Consider the following 13,610-nt stretch of genomic DNA (forward strand, 5'->3'; position numbering starts at 1 on the left):
CTTTGCCACTTGGAGCAGAATTTCAATTTTTTTTTCTGTTTCTGTCATTTCACGTCCAATGTTACCCTTATGCTAGGCTCAGTATAATATTCCCTTACTCAGAGAAATTAAAATTTTAGAATGGAGTGGCATATCTTTTGAAAAACTGAGACTCCTCTCCTGAGTCTTCAGAGATACAACTGTTGAAGTTTTGAAGAGTGCCAACTGCCAACTGCCCACCATTTGAGATGTAACGTCATTGGATTCTTGTTCGCCTTTTTTCTTATTTTATTGCACTACCTGTTTTCTTTAGTGCTTCATTACACATTTATATTGCAGATATGATAACATGAACTATAGTTTCTTCTGCCTCACTAACTATTTAACAATTAGTTTTTCTTAGAATCCTCATAGATATCAGGTTTAGCTCTGCTGGAATAGTCATGAACTTAACATGAACAGTCCTTGAAATCTTTATAATGTACTGTTAATTCCTTTGAATTTCTGCTAAATTACTTTATGTCAGAATAAGTCTTCTCTATTTTCCAAGATGCTTAAATTTGATCTAAAAAGATGATGTTAACCCAAAATATGTTTGTTTCCTTATTATTATGGAACATACATGAAACCTATGCTCATTAGTTACAGGGACTAATTTAAATCATAATGTTTTCAAAAGGCCAACATCAGATAAACTTGGGGAATAAACATCAGTGCAACATGGTAAACAAGCTATGAAATGCATCTGAGTGCAAAGATGATTATCCAGGGATAGGGTTTGTGAGTACTGGCAAGTAAAGCAATTTAATTTTGGATAATAATGTGATTTGCTCACACAATATGCCAGATTACTTCTCCCTCAGCTCTGCTCTTGCCACTCTCAGTAATATTATCCATTTAGTACACTCACTTCCTGAGCCTTTGCTAGCTAGTGCAAAGACCATCAAGCAGCACGTGTGCACACATACACATGCCCACACTGATGCTGTTACAAATTTTCTTATTAGCATTTAGATGTTCACAAAACCCAGAGCAGTCATTAAATTGTTTCACCAAGCAGAGGCAACTGAGTTGCTGGTAAATTGGGGTACACTAAGGAAGGTTAATATTTTCTCTCTTGGTAGCAAAAAAAAAATTTCTACATTGCTTGATCAGAGGAACTTATTCTATTTATCTTCTTCCAGTTCACATTTTTTTAGTGTTTGCTTAATGATTAGACACTTAAGTAAATCTATTTATTTACAGCACTGTGCATGACTTCTGCAGTGTCACATAACATAGACAAGTGTACAGGAATTGGAAAATATGTTTTAGAGGGCTTTTATTAGGTATTTCTTCATATGTTTTTCTGCAGGGTGTAAAATTGAACTATTAACCTAATCTAAATTTTAATGTTTTTTATGTGCAGTGGATATTTTTTCTTTCTATCAGTGGGACAAGTGTTTGTAAATATGTGATTTTTTTTCTTCTGTGCCTAATTATTTAACATTAGAAGTCATTGCCACTAAATCAGTTTTACAAATTTGTGTGATGAGACTCATGTACACTAAACAGATTGTGATACATCTGGAGAACAGTGGGAATTTTCAGTGCAATGATATCCTTTTGAAGTAACTTGGCCTGAGTAGGGCAGAAACAGAAGCAATGAGCCCATGGTGTGGTTATGTAACGGAGATGTAATGAAGAGTGCAACTAAAATAAATAAACAGTTCCAAATGTCTTTTGTTGTAGGTTGGGTTGGTTTAGTCAGGGATTTTATTAAATGATAGTTAGGTTGGTTCTCTGTACCCTTATTTTCCCTCACAATGGTTTGCTCCAAGTTATTTACTACAGGAGCTCTTGTCACTCAGACCTGTCAATCTTCTCACCTTACACAGCTTTCTCCTTACGAGGTTCTGTCAGTCAGGGGTTGACATTACTTGTTGGGGTGTCAGTCTTGTAGCCATTCCCTGTGTCTTCATGAAAGTTCTGCATCAATCACCCCACCTTTGCATTGTCATTTGTCCCAGAACACTGTACCCACCTCTGTTATATTCCCATAGGTTGTTATGTTCTATGTCACCCCCCTGTCATCTGTCCCTATTGGGCGAGGGGGATTTCCACCCCTGTCTGCCCACACCCTACTTAACCTAATGCTTTCTTTGTCCCATCACCATTTTGCCTTGCATTGCACTGGGAGCGGTCACTCCCACCATCGCTGTGACCACGCATGAAATAAAAGCTCTCAGGCCCACAAGCAAAATGTCCTTCTCTCGTCCCTTCACTTCCTCTCAGCGTGAAACTACCAAAGCTGTGCTACCCACACCGGAGCGCTCAGCACTAGCAGGGAGGCAGATGCCATAACCCTAGAGCACCCGTTCATGTGGCAGCTACGGTCTCACAAAGGCAGCACTAGTCAGGGCTTTTCGGCTGCTTGAGGTCATAGCAGATAAATGCCACAGTCTTTCTCACTAACATTTATGGGATATCCATCTGAGAGAAAACAACTTTCAGCCTGATTTAAATTGAGGATTTTTTGAGTGCCAGATGCAGGAAAAGCAGATTATGTACCCTAGACTGGCCCCATTTCAGCAAGCCAGTGTAACTGTGCTGCAGTACTATGTGCTGAGTCAAGCTAGACGAAGGAAACTGCTCAGTTTCCTCCTGCTCAGTTGTGAAGGATTCATCAACACTCTCCACGCATCATCTAGGAAGGAGTTCCCTCACAGATGGACACCAGCTAAGCCCTGAAGCCCTGGCTACACCATCTAACACACATTATTAATTACCTTCCATAGAAAAGCACATCTCTCCTTTGCTGTATGCAAATATAGAATTTTCCAGAGAAAATACACAGATGGTATTAGATTCAGGCCAGGACCAGAGAAGAGTTTGTCTGACATCAAATGATTGGTCAAAGCAGGTGTTCCTTGTCATTAACAAGCCAGGCTGTCATCTTTGTAGTTATTTCATTGTTCAGGACCATTTTTAGTACACTGCTTAAATTAAAGTCTTTGGAGATAACACATACCAAAGATATTGGTGTGTGTGGAAAGGTATTTATTACAGCTATTTTCATGTGTATTTGTTCCATAGGGAGACATCATGGTGCTGACTGATCCTAACTTTAAAGCTGAGAACAGAAAATCTACACCACAGCAACTTTACTTATTTAATTATATATTTCCTAAACTCTGTTTCTGCAATTGCATTGATTTATACAATGGTACAGAGTGATAGAAAATATAATGGTTTTTTTATTTGTGAAAAATCATACAAGAAATTCCTGGTGTGCCTCATAGTGTAACTGTTGCAATTCTATAAAACTTCACACCATGCTACTATCTATCCTCTCTAAACAGACTAAACTAAATAGATATTTAGACTTGCATGCACCTAGTTTCTTATTTTGTAATAATTTTCCATTTTAAACCCCATATTGTTTAACTTCTTTTCTTCTGTTTCTGCCTAGATGAAATGACTAAATTCTGTTCTTCTTTAAGGACAAATCTAAGGAGACATTGACCATCCAAAGAATAAATGAGTCAAAATGTAGTCTGATTAACAGGTTTTAGAACTCTACAAACACAGGTAGCTCTGAGTAGCTTTGATAATTGTAAATATATCAACATTTTTAATGAATTAACTGAATAATCAGCACATTAATCATATGTCAGTATATCTGACCAGCACAGTATCCATCAGACTAGAAAACTCAGGCAAGGGAAATCCACACCTAAACAGTTACTATTATAAATGCAAGCCATCACATTCAATATGAAAATTTGCAAAGATCAAAACCAACCATTAAGGAAGTGATGCTTCTCTAATATCCTTGGGTCCTTTCTTACAAACAACCTTGCTTCTCCAAGGACCATCTGAAAATATTTTTGCAAATACTGAATTTTACCTGATCTGCAATACCATGGTTCCTCAATTTGATAGTCATAAACACAGAAACTGTGGTTCATTGTGTTAAAAATTCCTTTGAGGAATTTTACTAAATTTTACAGTTCTTTTACTAAATCTCTATCAAGGTGGAAGGCATTGATTTTTTGTTTACTTCTTTATGGAAAAACTCAGTTCTTGATTTGCACCTACTGAGTTCAGACATCACAGAGCTCTGCTTAGAAAACAGGTTGTAATGATTGTAAATTTGAACCTTCCTTTTGCAAGTGGAGTCCAATGAAAGGGTACATATCAGGATCCAGCATAAAGTGAAACTTCATAATTTAAAATAGATTTTTTTTTTCCATGAAGACTGAATTTTTTGTCATTGTTTTGGGGAAGTCCAAAAACTCCTGATGGACACTGCAGGTCATGTTTTCTTTGTTAATTATTCTGAAGGATGATAGGGCAGTAATGATTGCCCTGCATTGTTCAGTGATAAATGGTTTCAGTTCATTAGGCAAGACTTTTTTGCAGGTGCTGCAAACTAAAGAAAGTCAGTCCTCAATCACTACAGAGATGTTGGTTCACCTCACTCTCTCTGACTATAAAAAATAAGTCTAGTTGAGCACATACAGCAGTATAATTGACTTTGTGAAACAGCTGCCAGAGGGATTTTCCTATATGAAATTGCATTACACTTCCTTTTAAACATGTTCAAAGTAATAAGTCTTTGTTGACATTCACAATTCGTACAATTATATATCCCTTGAAAAAGAAACCCCAAATTATGGAGTTTGGCAAATAATTAATATCTAAAGTTTGTCATAGAAATTATGTCCATTTTTAAAAGTGATGTACAGGAAGGAATGTTAGTTTCATACCTTCTTAGTCCTCTATATTTTTAGTCTATCTGAGAAAGGAGAAGGGTTTTTTTCTTTTTAAGGAGTACTAATCACAATTTTCTGGAAACATTGTTACTGTTGTTATTATTGTAATATGGTAACTGATGCGCTGTTTTTTTTCCTGGCAGTCATTATTAATGTTGTCTAAAGAAAGCAAAGTCCTAGAAACACCAGTTCTTCCAGAGAATGAATAGGAGAGATTTTTATTCATACTATTCTCAATTAGTCTGAGAGGATTTAAACACATCTGTATATGTGTTCATTGTGAAGCCTGGAGATAAATCCTAGAATCAAATGTGCTTTTCAGAAGCTTTAAAGACACCCCATGACAATGTTGCATCTTGGATTGAACAGTCTTTTCTTTAATTCTTTCATCTGAAAGAATTCTTTCCCTCTAGAAATCATGTCTGATGAGGAATGGCTGAGGGAGCTGGGCTTGTTTAGCCTGGAGAAAAGGAGGCTCAGGGGGGAGCTTATCACTCTCCACAGCTACCTGAAAGGAGGGTGTAGTCAGGTGGGGTTGATCTCTTCTCCCACGTCTCAAGGAAAAAAATGAGAGGCAAGGCCTTAACTTGCAGCAAGGGAGTTCAGATTAGATATTAGGAAAAAAAAAAAATCACTAAAAGAGTGATTAGGCAGTGGAATAAATTGCCCAAGTAGGTGGCAGAGTCACTATACTTGCAAGTGATCAGAAGATGTCTGTATGTGGCCCTGGAGGATATGGCTTTGTGCTGTGCTGGATCTCTGTGGTGATGTAGGATTGATGGATGGTCCTGAAGGTGGTCTTTTCCAACCCTGATAGCTCTGCAATTCTTTTTTCAAAAAGAGTTTACTCTAGAAACAGACAGCTGAAATAAGTTTCCCTTGAAAAGTCAGGTCCTTTTAGCATAGGTTTCAGAATTTTTTTTCAATGACAGATACTGACCCCCTAAATATTCTTTGCAGTATTTCAAGGTGACCAAAGTGTCTCGTCTACATACACCACAGACCTCTGCTGTATGTTGCAACAAGCAAATGGCAGAGGCACTGAAAAATGCATCATCTCTCTTGTGGAAATACATGGGGGAAAATGAAGAATAACAACATTTATCTTCAGAATATGTAGCAAGGTTTGAGGAGGGCATTGTAGAATATCTTCTAGCCTTGCCTGCAAATAAACATTACTTAAAATAAATCAGAGAAGAGAGCACAGCCCAAATTAAAAGCAATTAGCTTTTGTGCCTTCATTTTTTGTTTTTATTTCCAGCTTGACATGTATCTCATAACAACCACAGGAGCTAGGTATAACACGTTTGTACTAATCCAGTTACAGCATAGGAAAAAGCCCTGGCAATGTAATTATATCCTCCTTTTGCTGGTCAAATATGAGCTTATGTAGGACTAGGTGAATAAACACATCATATGCCATGTGATCAAGTGGCTCAGAGGTCAGGCACAAAGGGTTACAGTGAATGGGGTGATGTCAGACGGGTGACCTGTCACTGGGGGGTTCCACAAGGCTCCATAATCAGCCCTGCTCTCTTCAACAGCTCCATAAATGGCTTGGTCACAGGACTGGAAGGGTTACTAAGCAAGGTCACAGATGACACAAAACTGGGAGGAACTGTCCACTCTCTTGAGGGCAGAGAGACCTTGACAAATGAGAGGACTGGGCAGGTACTGATATGAAGTTCAGCAAGGGCAAGTGCTGGGTTTTGCACCTGGGATGGGGCAACCCTGGATGTACAGACAGACAAACGAATGACAGGCTAGAAAGCAGAAATGAGTGCAGGAAATGGACCTGGGGGTCCTGGTCAATGGTAGGTGAACATGAGCCAGCAGTGACCTGGCAGCCAGGAGGGCCCCATGTCCTGGGGTGCTTCAGGCACAGCATCACCAGCCAGGAAAGGAGGGGATTGTCCTGCTCTGCTCTGCACTGGGACAGCCTCACCTCGAGTGCTGGGGGCAGTTTTGGGTGCCACAACACCAAAAAAAAAACATTATTAGAGGGTGTCTAAAGGTTGGTGAAGGGCCTTGAGGGGAAGCCATGTGAGGAGTGGCTGAGGTCACTTGGTCTGTTCAGCCTGGAGAAGAGGAGACTGGGGGGAGACCTGACTGCAGTTTCAACTTCCTCCTGAGGGGAAGAGGAGAGGCAGATACTGATCTTTTCTGTGTGGTGACAGTGACAGGACACAAGGGATTGGTCTGAAGTTGCATCAGGGGAGGTTTAGTTTGGATATAAGGAAAAGGTTCTTCACCCAGATGGTGGTTAGGCACTGGAACAGGCTCTCCAGGGAAGTGTTCAGAAGCATTTGGACAATGCTCTCAGGTGCATGGTGTGACTTTTGGGGATGGTGCTGTGCAGGGCCAGGACTCAATGACTCTTGTGTGTCCCTTTCAACTCATCATATTCTGGGATTTGGTGACTAAATTGTAATGTGAGTGTCCAAAACTAAACAAGATTTGTTTGCTTTAGAATGGTCATTGTCAAGTAAACCTATTTAACTTGCTACTTCAGTGTGGTCCAATGTGGTAACATTTTACAATAAGTGCCTGATGGATAAAATAGAAACTAATGATCCATTAGTACTGTGATGTCTAATCCCCAAGAGGAGTGTCATTTTTTTGTTCATTTGGTTAGGCTCAATTTACTTCAGAATTTAACTGCGAATAATTTACATTTTCCATAAACAGTTTTGATAATGTTCACAGTTTGTTTAAATTATATAAATAACAAAATTCCCTAATTTTGTACACACCAAAACACATAAATAGTCCTGCTTCTTCAAGTTCTCAGTGATTCAAACCCCTGCTATAATGTCCTTCTGATAAATACAGTGCTGTAAATTGTCATGTAGCCTCATTTAAAAACTATACCTTTCTTTTGTCTGCACTTCTAAAAGTACTTTTGACACCAGATTACTATGTTTAGGATTGTAAAGAGGATGTAGTGACTCATTGAAAGTCTAATTTTACCCATTATAATCTTGCCTCCTGGTTTATACTATTTTAGAAGTGTTATTTGATCTGGAAGATAATTCTGTAACCTTCAGATTACTGCTGGGTGACTTCTGCAGAAAAGGAATTACCAATGCATTAAATTTGAATTAGCTTTGAGAAATCATGCAGATGTATGCACAGAACATTACAGCAATGCTGTCTCCAAGGCACAGCAGAATTGCCTTTTTGCAATTTTAAAGAATCACTTGAGCAAACCTTAAACTGCACACATGGTGAAGCTGAGACAGCATCTTTACCTTAAAAAAAAAAAAAAAAGCCAAAAAACAACCAAACATGCATATACATGTACACAGAGCAAATAAAGCTTTGAGAGTTGTCTTTCCGGGAAATCTGATCACAAACAGACTGCTGCTGAATGGGCCATTTGGACTCAGACCTGTCATACTGGAGAGCACTACTGCACATGCTGTGGAGGTGTCACTTAGACTAATGATTATGAATTATGCAGAGGGTCACATCCTCTTAGTTACAAGTCATTTCCACATTTTCCCTTTAGACTGCCTAGCCTAATTCCATTTTTTTTCCTTTAACTGCTGCTAGCAAATAACATGCAGAATGAATGCCAAGACCTTCATTTATTCACGTTTAATTTTCCTCCCATAACTTCAAGTCAGTAAAATGACGGAACAGTTGGAAGCAGGGAAAGGGAGACAGCTGCTATTAGTGGATTAGGAAAAAGCTCCCTTCAGTTCGCTAGGTCATTGAGTAAACTACAAGTCAGTAAAAAGCCATAGAAACTGTGTGGTTTGCTTCAGACTGTGTATTCAAAGCATTTGTGCCAGAAACATAATTTCTGCATTTTCTCTGTTTGGAAAAGAAAGGATATAGTTTGACATATTTTAAAAAAGCATTGCCATTTTGGAGCCACTAATCCAACAAGAGCAGGGTGCATGACCTTCCCCTGTCTTAATGCTAACCAGGTAATGGAGTGCGTAGATGGAGTACCAGCATGGTCCATGGAGCCACTGTGGAGCAGGAGGTGTGATAAATATGTCAAATACATCCTTGGCCTGGCTGGGTGTGCCTTGGAATGCCCTTGACACTTAATGGGAATATGACACATTGGAGGGCAGCAGATGAGCAGAAAGTTCCTGGCGGTAGCCAGGAAGATGAAGGATTGCTTAGAGAAGAGTGTGTAGGAGGATGCTTTCCTGCCCAGGGACTGCTGGGCACTACAGGGAAGGCAAATTGGCAGTGTCCAGCTCCAGGAGGTTTTTCCCATACAAACACTAAAGGAGGAAAAAAGACTGCTAACTAGAAGGATAGCTGCTTTTCTTAAAACAAATATACCTCTTTCTAGCCTTTCTTTAAAGGTAGTTAATATAGTAGAAAATGTAGTTCACCCCTTAGCACTACAGAAGATTCTTCAAACTCTAATACTATATCTGTAATATTTATCTGTTAATTTCTACTGGTCTTGTTTTCCATTAGAACTCAAGAAAAAATTCAAGCTGTGTTTCAACCTGTAGCACTCATTTAGGAAAGAAAAATAAAAGCATTTCCCAAACTGTTTCCTCCTTGTTAGCTTATGACGGCATGTAATATCTATGCCTGAGAACAAAATGTTTCAACTGATATAGTATTATATGTTATATGGCCTGGAATGAGGTTTATGTGAATAGATATTCAGTGACTACATGGTACTTAGCTCAGCTGGTTAGAGCAAGGTGCTGATAACACCAGTGTTATGGGTATATGGGTCTTTACCCTGTAAAGACCACTCACTTAAGAGCTGGACTGAATGATCCTTGTGGGCTCCTTCAGATTCAGAATATTCTGTGGTTCTGTGAAATTTTCTGTCTAAAATTTAAGTTATATTTTAGTTATAAAATATTGATACTGTCTGATGTAAAAACTTTTTCTTTTTAAATAAATTTAATAATGCTCTCAGAGCCAAGTCAATTAAATGGATTCCTATTCCTTTTCCTTTCACACAGAAGAAAACTGAATTTCCATAAGAAAAAGCTTGAACTGATATTTAAATTTTGCAGCATGTTGCCAGGGTAAATAAATTTGGGCTTTCTGTAACAAGGATAAAGACCACCCGTAACACTCACATATGTAAATGTGAATAGCCCACATAATGATAACATGAGGACAGAATAAGAGGCTTGCAACAGCTTTTGAGCATTTTTCAAGTCTAAGAATACAAGAAAACAAAAAAAACAAAAACAAAAACAAAAACAAAAACAAAACAAAACAAAACAAAACAAAACAAAAAAAAAAAAAAAAAAACAAAAAAAAAAAAAACTAATAACCTCTAGAAGAACATCAGCTGAAACTTTTGTAAGACAAATTGGACACAGTACTAGAGTGCCATTGACAGTTACCAGTACATCATGATTGAGCTTGCAGTTTCCCAACAGTAAATAGACAGGATATTTATCTATCTTCAACCCTGAACCACCCTCTATTTCTGTTCTATATTTTTTAAATGCCTGCTTTTTTCAGGTGCTATTTTCAAGCAAGTATCCCAAGTATTTTTCCCACACACTCTTTCCAACTAAAGCAGATGAATGGCAAAGACAAAAATATGTAATAGGAAAGAATGGTTTAAAAGAACCAGCCTGCATGACTAACAAGTTAATTTGTCTTTCTTATCTGTTCCTAAATCAGATGTAATCAGATAGCTTTTCATAGGTGTCATCTGGAAGCAAAAAAAAAATTAGCGCAGATTATGAAGTACAGATGGAGAAACATGGCCAAGTCATGTGGCAGTGCATGGGATATTCCAGCTTTTCAGTAGCTTTACGCCTAGGATAGATAGGATATGCTGAAGATTACAAAGATTACATCTCTGTATTCAGGAGGCCACCATCTGAGATTTTTTTACCATTTAGTCTTAGCTGCTGTGATTCTAGTTGTTTAAAATATCTAGGTTTGCAGCTAAACACTCTTCTAAATCCCATTGTTCTCGTTGACTGACAGAGAGTGCTTTTCATTTCCATTCAGTTTGTTTTTTTTTTAACTGAGGGGTTTATTCCCTGCTGAGTTTCAGGTCAAATGAGTGGGAATACTACTGGTATGCTGAAAATACTGTGCACTGGGGTTATGGAGTGACAGAAAACATATGTGAGAACATATAGCATGTAGAAAGGGATCATGCAGTTATATTTATTTCCTTTAAGAGTAGCAACAATCAGGAGGCCTTCCTTTTCCCAAGGACATATATCTGTTGAAAGGAAAGATTTGTATTTTACTTTTATACACACTGACTCTTTGACACTGCGTTTATATTAGGATACAAACCATGATTATCCATAGTTATTCCAAGGGACTCCAACATGCTGATACTCTGATCAAGGAAGTTAAATCAAATGGTTTACTTCAAAGAACTTCTGATTTTAAATAAAAATAGTAAGTCGCATTATAGTAAAATACAACTTATGTGTATATAAATATATATTTGGCTTAGCAGAAGTCCCTTAATCATTGCTATAGATGTGACTTTGTGTGTGGTAAGGGTATTCTGGGACTTGATACTCTGCTCTCCATCATTTATATAATGCAGAACTTAAACTGTGCAAGTGAAATACACCCTTCTTTTCAGAGAAATGAGAAATGAACAGCATAGTGTAGGAGATTGCTTTCATCCATAGTGGAAGCAGACCATTATAGTGTAATCTACTGAAGGGATAGCATTTATTTTTAAGTATGCTCTGGGTTTTTTGACTTCTTTACTGGAAACCAGATACAGTGTAGATGATGACTAGAGATCTTAAATCCTCACCAGCACATCTGCCTACATGGTCTTTGCATTCCCTTCCAGTAAAATGCAAGGATTGGGAAGAAGAAACCTGATTGAACAGGTTGAACAGATTGAAGGCTGAACCACACTGAGGATGAAGCAGTAGATTCACAGCTGCCTTGGACTTCCCATGGCTGGAGTGACCTTGCTGATTTTGCTGAAATGGACACAGTCTCCCTCCACCACTTGCAGACCTCCGCCTCCCTTCAGCCCCTGACAGCTCTCCCATGCTCCTCCACACAATTGTGCTGTGGTGTCATCTCCATCCCAGGCTGAGGGAGCACTGAGGGAGTGTGACAGGCCCCAAAGGACTCCAAGGAGGCCAGTGAGCAGGTGGGTACAGCAGCTGGAGAGCAATCCCAGACAGCCGGCAGGTGGATGGAGCAGCAGGGGGGCAACACCAGACGGGCAGCAGGTGTTGCTGGAGGGCAGCAGGAGGGCAGCAGGAGGGCAACACCACTTTGTCGTCAACTTGACATTAATTATACTTGTTGGAATCCTGTGTGGCTCCTAAGACCCTTTTTTGGGTGTTAAAATACAAAATATATTTGTTTACATTCTGGGCATAGCTTCCCCTAGTGTCTGAAGACTTGGGAGGTGATTGGAGGGAAGGGAGAAGAAAGAAAGCCTTCTCCCACCCTTAAGCTATGAAATCTGACCAGACTTTGTGGGCAGGATGAGCTGGCAGTTTGTTAATTTGCCCCTAACGGTCTATATGCCTAGGAAAAACCCTTAGAGGCATTAAATGTTGCTGGCTTTCTCAATGGCTCTATTGTGTGCAGTTCTGCATTGTGATGTTTGCTGAGATGCCCAGATGTTTATAATTAATTTAGTCTGATTACTTCTAATTACTCCTTCCTATCTGCATTATCTTGCATTTGTCAACTTCATATGTAAGTAGCCCTGCTGCCTATTTAGCTTCATTTTGTAAGGTCCCTTTGGACCTTCTTAAACTTCTCTAGTGATGACTAATCAAAATAATTGTGCTCTGTGTAATTTCTTTTCCCACCCATCTCCCCAGAATGCTAACAAGGAAGAAAGAGTCTAATTCAAGTACAGAAACATGAAGAATCCCATTGCAATCCTGTCATGATGAAAAAGGACCATTTCCTCCCCTCCCTCCCCTCTCCCTTCCCTCCCTTCCCTCCCTTCCCTACCTCCTTACTTATTTCTAATTCCTGGCAGTATTGTAACCCTTCTGTCCTTGCCATTAAGGCATTTTGTCAAAGGCTTTTTGAAAGCCCAATTAAATCGTATCTTTAGCAACAACAATATTGCTATACTCAAGAAATCTGTTAGGTGAGAGGGATGGATTTTTCTTTCCAGAAGATTATTTCCTGCAAAATATCTTCCTCAACTATCTGTTCTATAATATCAATTACTTTTACTTGCTTCCTCATAGTTTTCCTGATCTGCATTAAAATGTAGTATGCTACTCAGAGATTTTTTTGAAGTGCCTACCTGTAAGTCATTCTAAAACCTGATCTACCATTCAGGCAAACTTCTTCCCCTTCAATCTCATTCCTTGAAACCAGCGGCTGCATGTTACTTTTCCCGCCCCGGTCGGCTCCCGAGAGCGCAGCTTGGCGCCTTGGCTCCTCGTCAGGGTTGGTGCTGCCGCTACTTCTGGGCGCTTCTGTGGCTGTGTCCCAGGGTGGGCTAGCCATGTGTTGCCGTTGGTGCGAGGGAAGGAAATGAAGAGGTAGGGAATTGTCCAAATCCATCTGCATGGCGTCTGGATGCTTTATTGGTTGCAGAAGCTGCAATGGAGAAGCCGCGGCCGCTCCCAACCTCGCATGGACAGATCTGGCAGCGAGACTAGGGAGCCGTGGAGGGATATAGGGGTGGGACAGGGGAGGACTGGAGCTCTCCGCCCAATGAACACAGATGCCGTGGCGGTGACGTTGCCACAGTGACCAATGACAACACGACAGGGGTGGACACGGGGGTTCAGGGCCAGTGGGACCACAAGTATGAGGTGATGAGCACGGAACTCCTGGGGCCAGATGGGGAAATGGGCACAGGAGTGGCAGGGGAGAAAACCCAGTGGCAGACAGCCTGCAGCTAATTTCCGTGGGGGGGAACACAGTGGATACATGAGGATACATCAA

Source organism: Vidua macroura, chromosome Z (assembly GCF_024509145.1).
Source record: "Vidua macroura isolate BioBank_ID:100142 chromosome Z, ASM2450914v1, whole genome shotgun sequence".
NCBI classification, from domain to species: domain Eukaryota; kingdom Metazoa; phylum Chordata; class Aves; order Passeriformes; family Viduidae; genus Vidua; species Vidua macroura.